Raw genomic sequence first — 18,595 nt, forward strand, 5'->3', positions numbered from 1 at the left:
GGAGGATGCAGGGCTGGGGCTGGGGTGAGGGGCTAGGACCGTGGCCGCCAGGTAGGGAGGGCAGGTCAGGGCCTCTGGGCCCATACTTGGGCCCAGCCCCCGAGCAGGAGGAAGGAGGGTGCCTGATGGGTGGGGAGGGGACCAGGGACTGGGCAAAGCTCAACAGGCCTGCAAACCTGGCTGTGGAAGGGGGGGCCTCAGCAGCGTCCTTTGCTCAGGGTGGCCGTGCTGGAGCTGCTGGTGACGGGCCTGGTGTCCCCAGCTTTGAACGACTGCCGCCCAACGTGATGAGGCAGCGGCAAGAAAAACGGAACAGAGACAGATTTCAGAGGAGCCGGGGTCGGCCCTCCCCGTGAGGCCTCTGGAGGGAACTGGAGGCGGAGCCGTGACCCATCTGGAGCCCCCATCGCGCGGGCGCCGACCGGCCGGGACCCTCTTGGTGGCGGAAGCTGCCGGGAGCCTGTGGCCCTATCCCCGGGCCCTTCCTTTGCTCCCACGCGAGGGGCTGGCTGGGTGCGCCGCCCACTGCGGGTCCTGGAGGTCAGGTCAGCTCTGCGTGGCGGAGCGGAGCGCACGCGCTGTGGGGCCAGGCCGCAGGTGTGCGGGTGTCCTGCTACCGAGCCGCACCTGTGGCCGCATGCGTCTTCCCCGAACGCTCTCTAGGTCAGGCTGCGGCCCCGGGCGGGCAGGCGGCAGGCGGACGGTGGACATCTGGGTGATCTGCGCCCCCTCCTGCTCCAGGTGAGCGCCCAGGGGCTTGGGTCCTAGCTCGCACCCTCTTTGGGGCTCCCAGATCTGCCCCTGTCGCCACCCTGGGCTCAGGTGCGAGCCTGAGGTGGGGGGTGCGGGTGGGATTCAGGGCTTCTCCCCAGCAGCGGCCAAGTTAGACCTACCCCAACCGAAGCAGATGAAGGTCTGTCACTCCCGAGACACCGACCCCACGAACAGCTGGGAAGGGGTGTTCCTATGGCTCCCTGACCCCTTCAGCCAGATGGCACTGGCTCCTGGCCCAGCTGAAGGATGAGGGAACGGGCAGGTGGTTCATGTTGTCTGGGCCATTGTTCTAGGTAGGGTGGGGGGTGGGGGGTGAGGGAGTTTAATGATGTTGAGGCCCAGAGGGGAACAGAGGGAGCCCAAACTGAGCCTTAGCCCCGGGCAGGGGTAGTCCAGCTGGAACCCAGCTCTCCTCAGGACTCCGGCCCCTCCTGGTTTGGCTTTAGGCCCACCTGCCCCACCTGCTCCAAAGCGTGTGGGTCTTGAAGGGCCGACGGGCCTCGGGCTGGAGCCGCAGACACTGCTACTGAGTCAAAGGGCTGCACGCCAGGGGATGGGCCTGTTTCCAAGTCCCAGGTGGGTATCTGCTTCTCAGAACCGTCTGGGCCTTTCTGGGAAGACGGTGGGAAGAGCCTCACAGCGTCAGGAAGGGCCGAGAGCTGAGCCAGGGTCCAGTCTGCCCTCTAGTCCTTAAAGGGGCTGGTGGGGGTGGCGGGGGGTGGGGCAGTCAGCTCACCAACCCTTGGCTTTGACAAGGAGCAGGCCTCTGGTAGATGAAGCCAGCTCACGAGTAAGTGCTGAACCCCACCCCTGCGTCTGTTTGGACCTGAACTGTTGGAGGAGGTCTCGGACATCACGTCCCTTTGTGCCCAGCATGTATTTCCTGAGAACGAGGACATTTGCTGATGCACCTACAGGATGGTTACCGAAGGGGCAGCGTAACAGTGGTCAACTGTCATACAGAGACCCCGGTCACAATTTATCCATTGTCCCATCGTCTTTCTCATTTGTTTTCAAGGTCCAGGGTCACTTGCCGCATTGAGAGGTCTCTTGTCTCCTTCACTCCAGGACAGTTTCTCAAATGGTGTTTGTTTCTCATGACATTGGCATGTTTGAAGTGTCCAGGCTGGTCATTTTGTAGACTGCCCCTGGGTCTAGATTAGTCTGATCATTTCAGGACTGGCTTCATGCTGTGGATTTTTGGCAGTGAGAATGTGGTGAAGCTATTTTATTGCTGACTTCTGTTGTTGGTAGGTTACCTTCTTCTGAATTAATCTGAGGTTTATCAATGATTTCAGTCTTTCTTTTTTTTTAATGTTTCTTTTTGAGAGAGAGAGAGAGAGAGAGAGAGAGAGAGAGCGCGCGCGCGTGCGTGTGAGTGGGGGAGGGGCAGAGAGAGAGGGAGACACAGAATCTGAAGCAGGCTCCGGGCCCTGAGCTACCAGCACAGAGCCCGACGCGGGGCTCGAACTCGTGAACTGTGAGATCATGCCCTGAGCTGAAGTTGGACGCTCAGCCGACCGAGCCACCCAGGCGCCCCCTAGCTTCCCTTTGTAAATCTTGATACCGTGTTTTCATTATTCCATTGTTCTGAGTCCCACTGCGCATGCGTTGTCTTTTACCAGTTATTGAGAAGAGTATTATTTTATTAACATGGGATTTTCCTCGGTATTTTTTGTTACTGATTTTTTTATACACTTGTGGTGAAATACATATAATGTAAAACTTACCGTTTTTCCTCAAGGTAAATTCAGTGGTATTTAGCACATGTACAGTGTGCAACCATCAACACCATCTCGTTCCAGAACACTTTTGCCAGCCCAAAAGGAAATTCCGCACCCATCGGTATTGATCTTCACCTCAATTGCGATTGTGGTCTCAGAACATTTCCTGATTATTTAAATTCTTTGAAATTTGTTGAGATTTACTTCACAGTCCCTAAGTCACCTTTTCGTAAAAACCAAATCGTGTTTAAGAGATTCTTTTTCCCGCTTTGATACGTCGACTGTAGTTCGTTTATTCCGATTCCTGCCTGGTGTCTCATTGTATAAATATACTTAGGAAGTTCCGAGTTTTGCACTGTCACAAACCGGTGCAGAGAAATTCTGGAATGTGTCTCCTTGTTCGTGTGTGACAGCTTCTGAGTATTTAAGTAGAAGCGGTCTTTGCTGGACTTTGGACTGTTTCTTCAGCTTTCCCAGATGTTGCCACATTGCCTTCCACAGCAGTTGGATTAGAACGCAGCCTTCTAATAGGGCAGGAGCATGTCTACCCCTCGGTGCCATCAACTTTACACTGTTTCTTCACTCTGATTGTGATTTTAACTCGCATCTCCTTGGTTATTACTGCACAGCTTTTTCACATGGTTGTCGACCCTTGTGGTTTCTGCTGTGAATGGCCATTCCCGTCTTTCGTCCGCTTCTTCCCTTACTGATTTGTAATTGTCTCTTGGGTTATATTTTGGATGCTAATCATCCGTCAGCTGTCTAGTTGCAAAAAGGCTCATACAGCGTGTGGCTTCCACTTTTTAAAATGGTTTCACATTTTCATGTTCACTCTTTAAAAAGTTGTTTTAGAACTAAGTTTTGTTTTCTGCGAACATTTCAAATACATATTTTGTGGTAAAATGACCATCCGTTCTCAGCGATAGTTCCGGTGCATCATTCCAGACCTTTCCCTGCGCATCTGTGAACATCTCATTTATGTGTCCCTGCCCCCACAAGACGCATACTCCATGCATTACTCAGCTTTATTCACTTTACATTTTTCTCACGTCAGTACATTAAAAAAAATTTTTTTTAATTACATTTTAATTTTGTTTTTGAGAGACAGAGCGTGAGGGGGGGAGGGGCAGAGAGAGAGGGAGACACAGAATCGGAAGCAGGCTCCAAGCTCCGAGCTGTCAGCACACAGCCCGACACGGGGCTCGAACTCACAAACCGTGAGATCATGACCTGAGTCGAAGTCGGATGCTCAACCAACCCACTGAGCCACCCAGGCGCTCCCATCCGTTGTAATTATTTTATATTTTGACTGATTTCTGCCATTTTATATTCTCCCTTCTCCATTTTATTTTGCTTTTCATTTTTCTCCCTCTCTGCCTTTGATTGCACACACTGAATTTTATTTGTTAAAGTCATGCATTCTAATTGTATTCTTCTGCTGGTTGAGGTAACTTAGGCCAGTAGTTAGACTTCATTTTTCCTATCAATTTATCTAACTTCCATCTACATCCTTTTCCTCAGGTAAGGAATTTTAGCATTGTCTCATCTGGTCTCCTTACTCTTCTGTGCCCCCCTCCGCCCCTTCCCCACCAGCCGCATTCACTTCCAGTGTATTAGTTCAGGGTTGTTTGAGATTTCTCCTCCCCTCCCGTTTCCTCCCTCCCCGTCACTGTGAACTACCAAGGTGTTTTGTCACCCTTATTTTCCCAGTGTCTCCACATTCTGCTGCATTTATTAATATTCTTGCTGAAGGACTTTATCCAAGGTTGATTCATTGAGGTCCATTGAGGTCCATACAGAAAATGTTCTGAGAGCAGATCTCTGTCTTCTCGCTTCTGCTGTCACTCTTGAAGAGTCTGACCCTATCTTTTTTCTTTTCTGTTGTAAATTATCTGCTCTTTATCTCTTTGATCTCCAGAAGGCTTTCCATTTTTTTCCCATTGTTTTTCTCCTTATCTTTGAGGTTCTCAAGTTTTATCATAATGTGCTTGGTGGTGGGGTTTTTATCATTTGGCTTCTATAGCACTCAATGAGTCTTTGTCTTTATTTGTCTTTATTTATTATTTTTTAACATTTATTTACTTTTGAGAGAGAGGCAGAGCAGAGTGGAGGAGAGGGGCAGAGAGAAAGAGAGAGAATCCCAAGCAGGCTCTGCACTGTCAGCTCAGAGCCCAATGTGGGGCTCGAACTCAGGAGCCACGAGACCATGACCTGAGCCAAAGTCAGATGCTTAACTGACGGAGCCACCCAGGCGCCCCTGCCTATATCTGTCTAATTTTGAATTTTTTTTTTAATGTTTATTTATTTTTGGGACAGAGAGACAGAGCATGAATGGGGGAGGGGCAGAGAGAGAGAGGGAGACACAGAATCGGAAGCAGGCTCCAGGCTCTGAGCCATCAGCCCAGAGCCTGATGCGGGGCTTGAACTCACAAACCGTGAGATCGTGACCTGAGCTGAAGTCGGATGCTCAACCGACTGAGCCACCCAGGCGCCCCATATCTGTCTAATTTTGTAACATTCTTGGACATAACATCATGATTGAGTAGCTATGTATTCTGTGATCTCTAGGGCCTTGGGGTATGATGGAACAGATTATCAGATGTTAGAATACTTACCGTTAACATTAGGGCTTATGCTGTGCATCTGGTATCTGTTTTGGGGTCCTGAGCTGTAGTTACCACAGCTAGTCACGTAGCAGGGATGTGCCTAGGTGGGCATCTCATAAGAGTTCTGGATTCTGAGGCTTGAGTGGCTGCCCCGGGGCAGAGACGTCTCACATCTCTGTGGTTCACAGAGGGCCCCTGGAAGACCGTGCCCAAAGACACAGCCAGTGGGATGTTGAGGAACGGCGGTTGCCTCTCCCGTCGGTCACAACCACCTCCTGTTACCTCCTAGCTGGACCTGGCTTTCCCTGGAGGCTGCCACAGTGGGGCGGTGGCACCTGGGAGGGGCCTGGCTGTGCTCGGCCGGGCTCAGTGTCGGCATCGGGACCCCTCGGCCTCTAGGTGCCCTTGGCTGGGAACTCATGCTCTCACAGGCCACAGAGTGACTGCAGGCCAGGGAAGGAGCGGGACCCCTGAAAACCTTCCGTCCCCCTGCCATCCTCCCTGCTGCACCCCATTCTCCTGCGGCTCTGTGGATGCTGTTGTGATTACAGTTGGCGTATTGAAGGGGTTTTATATTAAGTATGTTTGGTCTAAAAATAAAAAGCACTTCATCTAAAAACAAAATCTGTGCAGCCCTTGTAGAGGGTCTGCTCTTGACCTCTCTGGACGTCACCTGTGTGTATCTTTTTCCTGCTGCTTCTGTATTGTATCCTTTGCTTAATAAGCCTTAGCTGTGCTGTAACTTGATCTCAGATCGTCCACATCTTTCTAGTGAATCACCAAGAGTAGAGGATGGTCATTGGACCCCTGACCTATCTGCTGCATAGCCCCTGACTCTGCTCTGGGCTGCTGTTGATCCCTTTGCGTTTGGTGTCAACCACCCTCTGTCCCTGGAATTTCACTTGAGTTCCTTAACGCTGTATGCTCTCCTTTAACCTCTGTAGAGCATTCAGGGTTTGGCTAAGGAGGGGATCAGCAACCTAGGCCAGCTTACTGTCTTGCAGGAAACCAGAAATCATCTTACTTACTTATTTATTTTATTTATTATCATTTATTATTATTTATCTATTTATTTATTTGAGCACAAGCAGGGGAGGGGCAGAGAGAGAGAGAGAGAGAGGGAAGCACAGAATCTGAAGCAGGCTCCAGGCTCCGAGCTGTCAGCACAGAGTGCAATGTGGGGCTCGAACCCACCAACTGTGAGATCATGACCTGAACCGAAGCTGGACGCTCAACTGACTGAACCACCCAAGCGCCCAATCATCCGTTATATTTTTGAAAATTGTTTATTGCTGATGTAGTTAAGTTCTTTTATTTCTGTGTGTTTATCTGGTTATGCTGAAGAGCTTTCTTGTTTGTTCTCTCAATGGATTGCCTACTCAGAAAAGCTCAGTCATCACTGCCAATGATCCGTTCTGTATTATGCCTCTCATTTCTTTTTCTTATCATGTTGCATTGACACCTGCATGGCCACCTCTGCTTCATGGGAACGCCTCAGGGGTGTCACTGTTAGGTATGACATCTCTTTGTTACACATTTCTGGGGAGGTAGCCATTAGTGACTTCAGAAAATTTCCATCTGTTTCTAGTTTATGGACAGTTTGTTTTTCTTTTCTTTTTAACGAGGAAAGGGTTGCAGATTTTTAAGATGTGTTTTGAAGGTGATGGCTTTTCTCCAGTTGTAAATGTGTGGAATTACATTAATACTTTTCTCTTGTTTGGTATGGCTGTTATGCTATGAAGCTTAACTGGTCATGGTTTATTATTCTCATATAATGCAGGATTCAGTTTGTTAATATGAGCAGTTTTGCATATATATTCATAAGTAAGATTGATCTGTAAAGTTTTCACTTTTTATTCTGACCACAGGGTTATGCCAAACTTGAAGAAGAGTTAGGTTGTTTCCAACATTTTATATGCCCTGGGATAGTTTAATTAGCAATAAAAGTTTTGTTATAACTCTCAGTAAAACCATCTGGGCCCGATACTTTATTTTTCTAGTAAAAAGAAAAAAGAGGTGTAACTGGTAAGTTACACAATTTTAAGGGTACAGTTTTATGGATTTTCCTGCATGACTGTCCTGGAATAACCACCATCTAGGTAAGGCTATGGAACGTTTCCAGCACCCCACACTTCCCCTCGCGCCTCCTGATGAGTGAGTGGCTCCCGAGGTGACCGCTAATCCAATTTCTATCACCATAGATTAGTTTTGCGTGCATTTCAACTTCACATAACACTGTGATACAGCATGAACTATTTCGATGTCTAACTTTCTTCACTCAACATTACGTCTGTGAGATTCATCCATGATATTGAATTACGGTCACTAGTTCATTTTTTAAAAATAGTTGTCTCTTCACTGTATGAATTTACCCATTCGTTCTACTATTGGGTTGTTGGGTTTCCAGTTTTTGTCTGTTACAAATCAAGCCGATATGAATATTCTTGCCCCTGGCTTTCGGGACACGATCACTCTGTTCTGTCGGATGTAAGCATGGGGGTAGAATTGTTGCTCATAGGGTATGCGTGTGTTCAGTGGCTGCTGCCCAGCATTTCTCCCCAGCAGCTTTACCAACTTACCCTCTCATCCACGATGAGAGAGTTGCCCCAGATCCCCACTGACGCCTGCTATGAGATGGCTTTTTAAGGGCAGGGGACAGATTTTTTTTTTTTTTTTTCAGTTTTCAGACTTTACACGGCAAAATGGGGAGGAAGGTACAGAGAGTTGCCATATGCCTTCTGCCCCCACACATGCACAGCCTCCTCCTCCATTATCAACATCCCCCACCAGAACGGTACATTTGTTACAATCATCGAACCTCACTGATATGTCATTATTACCCCAAGTCCATCGTTTACATTAGAATTCACTCTTGGTTGTACATTCTGTGGATTTGGATAAATGTGTAATGACATATATCCACCATCATAATATCATGCAGAGTATTTGCACTCAGGACAGATGTTTAACTGCTTTTTTAATTTGTTCTAGACTTACTAGTCCATTCGGGGGTTTTTTTGTCTGCCTTGTCTAGGATCAATTTTGTTAATTTATGTTTTCCTAGACAACAGACTGTTTGCATAGATTTTAAATCTAACCAGCATAATTATTATAGGTTTTGATGTGCAATGTTTCCTTTAAAAAAATTTTTTTTTAAACATTCATTTTTTTGAGAGTGAGAAAGACAGAGCGTGAGCAAGGGAGGGGCAGAGAGAGTGGGAGACACAGAATCAGAAGCTGTTTCCAGGCTCTGAGCTGTCAGCACAGAGCCCGACGTGGTGCTCAGACTCCCAGGCTGCAAGATCATGACCTGAGCCGAAGTTGGACGCTTAACCGACTGAGCCTCTCAGGCGCCCCCGTAATGTTTTCATTGTATGTTATTTTTCTTTAAAGTAAAAAGTACAGTGGCTCAGTCATTTAAGCCCCCAACTTCGGCCCAGGTCGTGATCTCATGGTTTGTGAGTTCGAGCCCCGCGTCTGGCTCCGTGCTGACAGCACTGAACCTGGAGCCTGCTTCAGATTCTGTGTCTCCCTCTCTCTCTGCCCCTCCCCCACTTGTGCTTTGTCTCTTTCCCTCTCTCAAAAGGAAACATACATTAAAGTAAAACGTACAAAGATTAAATAGTATTGCAGAGCTGTAACAGACACCTCAGTGCCCTGCCTTTTTCATTTCCTTTTCATTTCCTGGCTCTTTTGGTATATACATATTTATGCTGTTCACTCAATTTCTTGATTTATAATTTGGGATTCTATAGGGTCATGTCCTGGTCATAAAGGCTGCCATTTTAGCTTTTTCCCCAGCCTGCTCTCCCACTTCCCTTCCCCCAACATTCTCAGCCGAGTTATGTCATGATTCTTGGCTTAATCAGTATTTAGTGTTGACCTCATTATGACCATGTTACTACTGTTACCACCAAGCCAAGGAGTGATTTCCTCCTCTCCTCTTCCCCCTCCCCCCCCTTCTCCTCCTCTCCTTCTCTCCTCCTCCCCTCCTCTTCCTCCTCCTCCCCTCCTCTTCCTCCTCCTCCTCCCCCCTCCTTCTCCTCCCCCCTCCTTCTCCTCCCCCCTCCTTCTCCTCCCCCCTCCTTCTCCTCCCCCCTCCTTCTCCTCCCCCCTCCTTCTCCTCCCCCTCCTCCTCTCCTCCTCCTGTCCTCCTCCCCCTCCTCTCTTCCCCTCCTCCCCTCTTTTCCTCCTCCTCCTCCTTTCCTCCTCCCCTCCTCCTCTTCCTCCTCTTCCCCTTCTCCTCCTCTTCCTCCTCTTCCCCTTCTCCTCCTCTTCCTCCTCCCCTCCTCCTCCACCTTTCCTCCTCCTCCCCTCCTTCTCCTCCTTTCCTCCTCCCCTCCTCCCCCTTCTCCTCCCCCTTTCCTCCTCCTCCTCTTCCTTCTCCTTCTCATCCAATGTTTTTTTTTCTGGAGTTAGTAATTGTCTCATTTTTCTACTTGCTTATTTCTGTGAATCTGTCATGGATTTCTCCAATCTCTCCAACAAAGTGAAAAACTCTTCTGATTTAATTTTCTACGTGTTTACACACATCGTATGTCTTGTAAGTTCCATGTTTTTGTTGGTGCCATCCCTGTAGGAGGCTTCCCGTGTTGGTCTAGGACCTTTAAGAAGTGACACCAAGATGGGATTAAGTATGCGGGGATTTTTTCTTGAGGAAATACCTGTGTGAGAGAAAATGAGGGAGCCAGCCCCGGGCTGGGAGAGCCACGGGACTGAGATGTAATTACACCACGTGGAGGAGAGCAGAAGGGAAGGTCGGGTGGACGCATCCTGAGGAAATTTCTGCAAAGCCATCAGGGAGTCTTGAAGCTAAGATTGGCTATCACAGGAGTCCTGGGTCCCCCAGGAATCACCTGCCTCAGTTACCCTGTTGTCCTGGGAGGGGCCCATGGCAGGCGAGGCCTCCGTGCAAACTGGAGGATGGAGTTCAAAACTAGGCCGCGGGGGCTATTGGTCAGCTGTTCTCCCTGATGCTGGAGGTCCGCGAGGCACATTTTCAGTTGTTTCTCTACGTAGGTGAGGGGAGCAGCAGTTCTGTGGTTTCTGTGGGCCTTTCTTCTTCCGGGGAAACTCAGGAGGAAGTCAGTGAGGTGAACTACGGTTCTTTGTGCTGCGGTCGACCTTGGGTTTGCAAATTCCTCCTCACTCTCCTCCACTGTCCGTTCTACATTCATCTTGGCCCCAGCAATCACCTTGTGTTGGTGGTTCTGCCTGCTGGAGTGGCCCAAACCTTCATTTCTGACGGGTCTGAACACTTACCGGCAGACCCTTTTCAGCCTGGGGTTGCTGCACGTGTCCGTCCACGGTGGGAGTGGGGCAAGAGAATACCAGAAGGTGCCCCGTGGCATCACCTGGATTCCCTACAGATTGTTCCCATCCTCCTTCCTCCTGATCCGTCGCCTCTGCCAACACGGTGATTCCCGTTTCCTTCTGCTGCCTCCTGCAGACGTCCACCGTGCCCTGGCAGCGGCCGGAACTTGCAGTGCGCCAGGATTCTCTCTGCTCGCCCCTCTGGTGACGGGGACTTCCTACCCTGCCGAGCCCCAGGGTGGTGGCATGGGAGGCACAAAAATGGCAAATGGGGGCAACTCCTGTTCCCACTCCGTTCCAATTGAGAGCCATGTATCCTTCCTATGAGGTCTCAGAACTAGATAGAAGTCTCTGATTTTTTAAAAAATGTTTTTATTTATTTTTGAGAGACAGAGCACGAGTGGGGGAGGGGCAGAGAGAGAGGGAGACACAGAATCTGAAGCAGGCTCCAGGCTCTGAGCTGTCAGCACGGAGACTGACATGGGGCTTGAACTCGGGGACCGTGAGATCATGGCCTGAGCTGAAGTCGGGTGCTCAACCGACTGAGCCACCCAGGAGCCCCAGAAGTCTCTGATTTAATAAAAACACGGTGTTCTGATCGACACCACCTATTCTTTGAGAACATTTCCTTAGCTGGCATTTCAGCTGTGCCTTTAGGCCACTGAAGCTTTGGGTGAGGCGGCTTCTGGAAGGCCCAGTGTGTGACACAGCCAGTGGCTCCCCGAATCGTGGGTGCACTTCTACGCCTCCGTCACGGCCACATGCTGTGCTTGCTGTTTGGCCCGCAGGCCTGGGCATCAGGCTTTCTATAAGCCCCTGGACAGTGGTGCTGGCTGAGGCTCTGTAGTTGTCTGTCCTCATGAGGACGAACCACTGGCCCTTCCAGGATGGAAAAGGATCAATGTTGACTGGCTACCAAGTGGTCTTCCCAAGGAATTATGCCATAAGGGGAGCTCAGGGTTGGTCTCTGCTGCTGACCAGCTGGACATCCTGAGGCAGGAGCAAGTAGCTCAGTCTTTTTTTTTTTTTTTAATGTTTATTTATTCTTGGGGGGGAGAAAGAGAGAGCACAAGTGGGGAAGGGTCAGAGAGAGAGGGACACAGAATCTGAAGTAGGCTCCAGGCCCCAAGCTGTCAGCACAGAGTCCAACACAGGGCTCGAACTCGTCAACCTTGAGATCATGACCCGAGCCGAAGTTGGACGCTCAACTGACGGAGCCACCCGGGTGCCCCTAGATCAGTCTTGATAGGTGGGAGTCCATGCTGTTGATGGCATTTGTGGCCTTTCCATCCATGTACCTGCTGTGCCAGTTCTAGGGTGGCTGGTGGTGAACACTGGCCAGTGTTGATCCACTGGGTCATTTTGTCTGCTTGGTTGTGCAGCACCTCTTCCTTAGTGGGTAGCTGCGTGTTTGTGTGAGGGTCTGAGTTTCAGAGATTTCCGTGTGGCCTTCTCTACTATGACAGCCCTCATTCCACACCCAGGGACATAATATGGGCATCATTGCAACTGCCAAGTTTATCGATGCCAATTATACAAGCAGGGACTGGAGCAACGACCTGGATGTAGGTGAATCTACAGACCCACTGAACCCACTGTGAGGTGGCCTCTAGCCAGGATGCCATCTGGGACCTGACCCTGTCAGCCCCCACTCTAAGGAGGGGGGACTTGGGGCACCTGGGTGGCTCAGTCGGTTAAGCATCTGACTTCTGGTCAAGGCATGATCTCGCAGTTTGTGGATTCAAGCCCTGCGTCGTGTTCTGTGCTGACAGCTCAGAGCCTGGAGCCTGCTTCGGATTCTGCGTCTTCCTCTCTCTCTGCCCCTCCCCCGCTCATGCTCTATCTCTGTCTCTCAAAAATAAATAAATGTTAAAAAATTTTTAAAAAGAAAAAAAGGAGGTGGACTGTGATGAAACATTGGGCCTTTGGACATCAGGGTCAACTCAGACCCTGTGTCCAGTGGTCCTTGAAATATCTGGTTAGTCCCTTTCCCCCCCGGTCTGCGTTCACCCAAGTAAATGACCCTTCTTCTTTTGGGGAATGACTGAGGGGAATTCTCCTGGTTTATATGCTTGCCATGATGTTACAGGGTCCATGGTGATGGCTGGGATGTCCTTGCTTCTCAGGACCTAACCACTTTTCAGTCCAGGGGTCCCACACCAGTCCCTGTGAAGAGATTAAATCTGTGACTCAGATCCCTGGAGTCACCTCAGCAGAAACGAGGAATAGAGATGAGATTATCTGGGAAAGATCTGTGGATGGTCCTCTTGTCCACTGGTGTGAATCCTTGTGTGCACAGGTGACCCACAGAGTTCTTGAGAGTTTTATACCACTGCCAGCTTGGACTGAATGGGACAGAGAGAGGGGCCAAATGAAAGGAAGCTGTCTTTTAGAATTGTGCAGGCGGGAAACCACCCGAGCAAACATGCCGCATTTCACAAAGAAGGGAGGGTAGAGCCGTGGGCCATGAGAGTTACTCCCAGGCCCTGAAACCTAAGGGGGGTTTGCCCAGCTGGATTTCAGAATGGTTTGGGACCATGGTTCCTCTTTTCCTCCATTTTCTTCCCTTTTGAATGTCTGTATACTTGTCATCCTATAGCTTCCTGCTGCCAGATTTTGGGAGAGGATAATTGGTTTTCGAGTTTCACGGGTACCCTGTGCTCTGGGATGGAGTCTGCTTGGAGCCTGGCTCACAGCTGACCTAAGTGCTGTGGAAGACGAGATCTGAGGCTTTGAGTTGCTGCTGCAGTGGGTTGAGACTCTTAGGGACCAAAGCAATGGGATGGATGTATTTTGCGTGTGGATGGATATGAATCACCGGGGGCTAGAGGGAGGACTATGGCAGGCAGGATAACACCTCCTCACCCCCCCAAAGACATCCACATCCTAATTCCTGGGACATGCACAGAGAAAGGGACCTTGCGGGCACGATGAAGGGTTGGACTGTGAGGAGGGGAGAGTGTCCTGGATTCGGAGTGCCTTTCCAGGCTGCAGTTGGAGAGGGAGAGATGGGCTGTAGAGGGGGTGGGCTGTCGGGAGATTCACAACATCACTAGCTCTGAGGATAGAGGAAGGGGGCCAGGAGCCCAGGAGCACGGGTGGCCTCCAGAAGTTAGCAAAGGCAAGGCAGTGGTTTGTCCCCCAGAGCCTCCAGGAAGGAACGTGGCCCCTACTGATGCCGTGATTTTACCCAATGAGACCAGTGTGGCCCTTCTGACCTCCGAAGTTGTAAGGTAACACGTCTGTATTGTCCTAAACCGCTAAGTTGGTTGGTGCAGCAGAAATAGAAGAATAACAGGGACATCATACTCTCTTGACCCCCTCACAGCGCCACGCCCCCCTGACTCCCCCACCAAGCCGGCTGGTCTTCCAGCAGTTGTGCTTTCCAGCTTCTTGCTGTCGGCGCCACCCCTGGACCATGTGATGCGTCACGAGGCCAGCTCTGTGATGGCCTCTCCTATCAGTGCTGGCCCGCAGAGGAGTGCCACCTCTGGACTTCTTAGCGATGCGGGCCCCCCCTCCGCTATTCCTGATGGCCTCCTTCTGGCCGTGTGTGAAATATCTATTCCAGCATGCCCACTTAACTTAGGCTCTTTATTCTCTTGCCCAATCATTTCTGGCTTTTCCAGGATTCTAAGAGCTAAAGCAGTAAGTTGGCTCCAACTCCTGGGTGCTTGCTTGGGTGTTAAACCCCAATCCCGAAAGAAGTGCAAGCAAGTCAACTAATTATCGTGTATCTCACCTTACGTTCCAGCTTTCTTGCTTCAAGTCCACCCCAGGACCACTGCCCAGGCTCCTGCTGGTGCGTGCCAGCTACTTCTTTAGTGTTGTGGTAGGCATAATTCTACTTTTTAAAAAATGTTTACTTATTTTTGAAAATAAATAATAAAATAAATAAAATAATAAAATAAATAAAGATAAACTGAGAGAGCGAGCGGAGGAAAGGCAGAGAGAGGGGGAGACAGAGGATCTGAAGTGGGCTCCGTGCTGACAGAGAGCCTGTTGCGGGACTCCAACCCACGAACCGTGAGATCGTGACCTGAGCTGAAGTCGGACGCTTAACCGACTGAGCCACCCAGGTGCCCCAACATGCGAGAATTTATTAAGAGGAATGTCTCTGTGATGGAGAACAGGGAGGGGGTTAGAGAAGGCTGGGTGAGCCAACAGCCCCAAGGGAAGGAGAGAAGTTTGGGTGGAAGCATCCTAGGCTTTTGTGCAGCATCAGGAAAGTTCAGCAAAGCCATCGGGAAGTCTTCCAGCCGAACTGAGCCATCAGGGGAGTCTCACGTCTCCTGGGAAAAGGTCTGCCCTCTTTCCCTGTGGCACTAGTCACTGACTGGGAGCACCTTGTGGGAGGTGGCCTTGGTGCAGATGCCAGCGCAGATTTTAGAGGAAAGCGGCTGAAGTCTTCGGTCAGTTGTATTCCCTGTACTTGGGGGTCTGAGAAGTCCATTTTCGTGGCCCCCAACCTCCATCTTCATGTTAATCTGGACCTACTACCCACAGTATCATTCTGGAACTTTCCTTGTCATCTTTCTTGCGTTAGATTCCTTGTTTCTTGGATCCTGGGTCTTTTTTGTTTTATTAAGTAGTTTTGATAGAGTATTTTCTCTAGGAGCTTCCTGAGAAAAGATGAGTGAGAGTCAATTTTTTAAAGGCCTTGCATATCTGAAATATTTTTAGTCTATTGTTTATTGAGCCCTTGGTAGCGAGGCAGGGTATAGAATTCTAGTCTGGAATTATGATTCTTCGGAATTTTGAAGGCATTGGTTGTCTTTTAGCTTCCAGTGTTACCATTTAGAAGTCCAGAGCCATTTTGTTCTTGAATCTTCGTAGGTGACATGTATTTTCTGAGAGTGCGTAGCACCCTCCCCTTGTCTCCAGTGTTCTGAGAGATGTTTTACGTTTTTTTTTTTTTTTTTTTTAATTCATTTTGAGAGAGAGTGTGAGTAAGCTGGGGAGGGGCAGAGAAAGTGGGAGAGAGAGAGAATCCCAAGCAGGCTCCGAGCTGTCAGTGTAGAGCCCGATGTAGGACTTGAACTCACAAAATGTGAGATCACGACCTGAGCCAAAACCAAGAGCTGGACACTCAACCAACTGAGCCATCGAGGCACTTAAGGCAGTGTGTCCTGATGTGGGTCATTTGCATCCATTTAGCTGAACGTTTGCTGGGCTTTCTCAAGCTGGAGATTCATATTCTGAGCTTCTGAAATATTACATTATTTCTTTATTTATTTTCTCTTTTTGGTTTTCTTTCTAAAACTCCCATGAATCTGATGTTCAGTCTCTTGTTAATTGAAACTCAAATTTTTTCTCTCCTTTTTTCCTTCTTTGTCTCTCCACCCTACTTTTTGGGGCCCTTTAATTCCATCTTCCTGTTCTTATTTGTTTGACAAACACATACTGAGCACCTGGAATAGGTGTTGGACAGCAGTGAATGAGACAGAGCCCTTGCTGGGTTTTATTTTTCATATTTACTTCTAGTCCTACTGTGCAATAGAGAAAGTGGTCAGTTGTCTTCACTCTTCAGATTACCAGGTTTGTGAGGATTGCGACTTTCATCAATATTCTGTAAGAACTAAAAAGGTTATGATTTCTAGGATAGTAAATAGGTATTCATAAGATTGATCTAATAAATGCTAGTAATTTGATCCAGATTTGTTCTACTAGTGTTTATTATAGCACCTAGTACATTTGGGATACTGTACAAGCCACTGGGGGAAATAGGAAAAAAACAAAAATTCCTTTTCTTACAGTCCTTATAGGATAATGGGGGTGGGGATGGGAAGCAGACAGACAAGTAATAGCCTGAATAAATACAGTGCAAGAAAAGAATGGAGTTCTATGAGAGCATAACATAGAGGAATCAGAGCTCGAATGGTAGGTCACAGGCTTCCCTGCCAAGGCGACAGGTGAACTGAGATCTGAAAGATGAGATGGCATTAATAAGACAGAGAACCTGGAGGAGAACAGTCCCAGTCTAGGGAACGGCTTGTGCAAATGTCCTGTGGCAGGAGAGGAGCATGGTCTTTAAGGAATGGAAGGGCATCTTGAGGACGGAGGGAGGGAGCATGGTGTGAAAGGAAGCTGGAGAGGCAGGGAGGACCATGTGGCCCCAGCCCTTTGTGTCACATTACAAATTTCTGCCTTGAGAGCAACAAGAAACCACTGGCCCACTTGACTCAGAGGGGTATATGAGAATATGTCCATTTTGGAAAGACCACTCTGGCTGTGTAGTACAAAGCAGGTAATGGGAGATGGAAGGGGAGGGTGGTCAGAGTGAGTTAGAAGGCTCCTGTAATAATCTAGGGATGAGATGGTATTATCTTGGACTAGGGTGGAGACAGAGGAGATGGAGAGAAATGGATAGATCCCAGGGGCGTTTAGGAGTATAAACGACAGGGGTCAGTGATGGATTGACTGGTCATGGGGGAGAGCACAAGATCTGCCGCAAACATTAGGAGCCTTCTATATACATTCTTTTAAAAATGTTTTTAATGTTTATTTTTGAGAGGAGGGCAGGGGCCGAGAAAGAGGGAGACACAGAATCTGAAGCAGGCTCCAGGCTCTGAGCTGTCTGCACAGAGCCTGATGCGGGGCTCAAACTCACGAACTATGAGATTGTGACTTGAGCTGAAGTTGGACGTCTAATCAACTTAGCCACCCAGGCACCCCTCTGTATATATCTTCAACTACATTTTTATTTCTATCAATTTCTTGTGTTTCATTTTTGCCTATATAATTTGATATGTTTGGCAGTAAAAGTTCGTAACAACATCAGATTTTAAGATTTCTATTTCACTATTTCTTTTTTTTAGAGAGAGTGCGCGCACGTGCGCGCACTAGTGAGGGGAGGGGCAGAAGAAGAGAGAGAGAATCCCAAGCAGGCTCGACACTCAGTGCAGAGCCCAACGTGGGCCTCAATCCTACAACCCTGGGATCACGACCTGAGCTGAAATCAAGAGTCGGATGCTCAACTGACTGAGCCACCCAGGTGCCCCATGATTTTTATATTTAATTGCTGAAATAATAACTGAAAACACTGTCATGAAGCACTCAAAATTACGGACAGTCCCTATTTATGGCTCCCAGTCCTGTTTCCCTCTCTAAAAGAAACCTTGGCTCACAGCTTGGGTTAGACAATGATAGATTCAGTGTGGATTAGGGTCTCCAACTTTATGAAACTTTTGTTTTGCTTAATTTACCAAAATTCAACTTTGCTGGACCTTTCATGTCCTTTCTTTTCATGTACATTTGCTTGGTACATCTTTGCTTGAACTCTGACTTTGGAAATTTTGAGTCACTTCTCAGTGGTTGGATTTATCTTTTTGGTCAGATTTGAATTTTTTCTTCTAACAAGTGACTTTATCCCACTTATGTTAGTACCAGATTCTTGATCTTTGTTTTCACCTTTTTCACATTGTCCCCTTTTAAATGCTTCCCTATTATTTTCTTTGCTCATCTTCTGCTGTAGTGTCTTCACCTGGGTAATTTGGAAAATTGACATTTTTAGTTCTCCTAGTTGCTATCTTTAACTTTAATATATTTAGGTGTATATTTCCAGTTTCTCTTCTTCAGAAATGGGTCAGGATGCTGACTTCTCTGAGGAAGAAGAAATAAGCATGCATTCCTTCTTTCTTCTCTGCCCTGTACCTCACACATCTGTCGGTGCTTCCCAGTAGATTATTACTGCATCATGTATCATCCGCTTTAGGAATGGTGACAAGTGACATCATTTTGTGATCTTAATTCTCTTCTGTAGGAAAGAAGAGGAGGTGGGTCTGTCTTGCTCTTTTTCACCACAGGGAATGACTGGCCTGAGGCACCCCTGCCCCAAGAGGAGGGTGTTTGCGATGGGACGGCGTGTGCAGCCTGGTTCGGCCAAGAGCCTGGCCTGTGGCCTGAGTCTGTGGTTAATAGCATGGCTTTCCTTGGGTATACTTGGTGACCCACTGGCTCTTTCCTGCCTCTGGGCCGTGCACTGGCTGTTCCTGCTGCCTGGCCAAACGTTCTTTCAGTGACGTATTTTTTTTTTTTATTACTTAATATAGGCCCAAGTTAAAAAACTCAGACAGTACAAAAGTGCCTGCTATAGTGAAGTCAGTCTCCTTCCCATCCCACATCCCCGCAGGGCAACAGCTATTATGCATCCTTACAACTTCCTGGAGACGTCTGTGT

This window comes from Prionailurus viverrinus, chromosome D3 (genome assembly GCF_022837055.1).
Source record: "Prionailurus viverrinus isolate Anna chromosome D3, UM_Priviv_1.0, whole genome shotgun sequence".
Classification (NCBI taxonomy): Eukaryota; Metazoa; Chordata; class Mammalia; order Carnivora; family Felidae; genus Prionailurus; species Prionailurus viverrinus.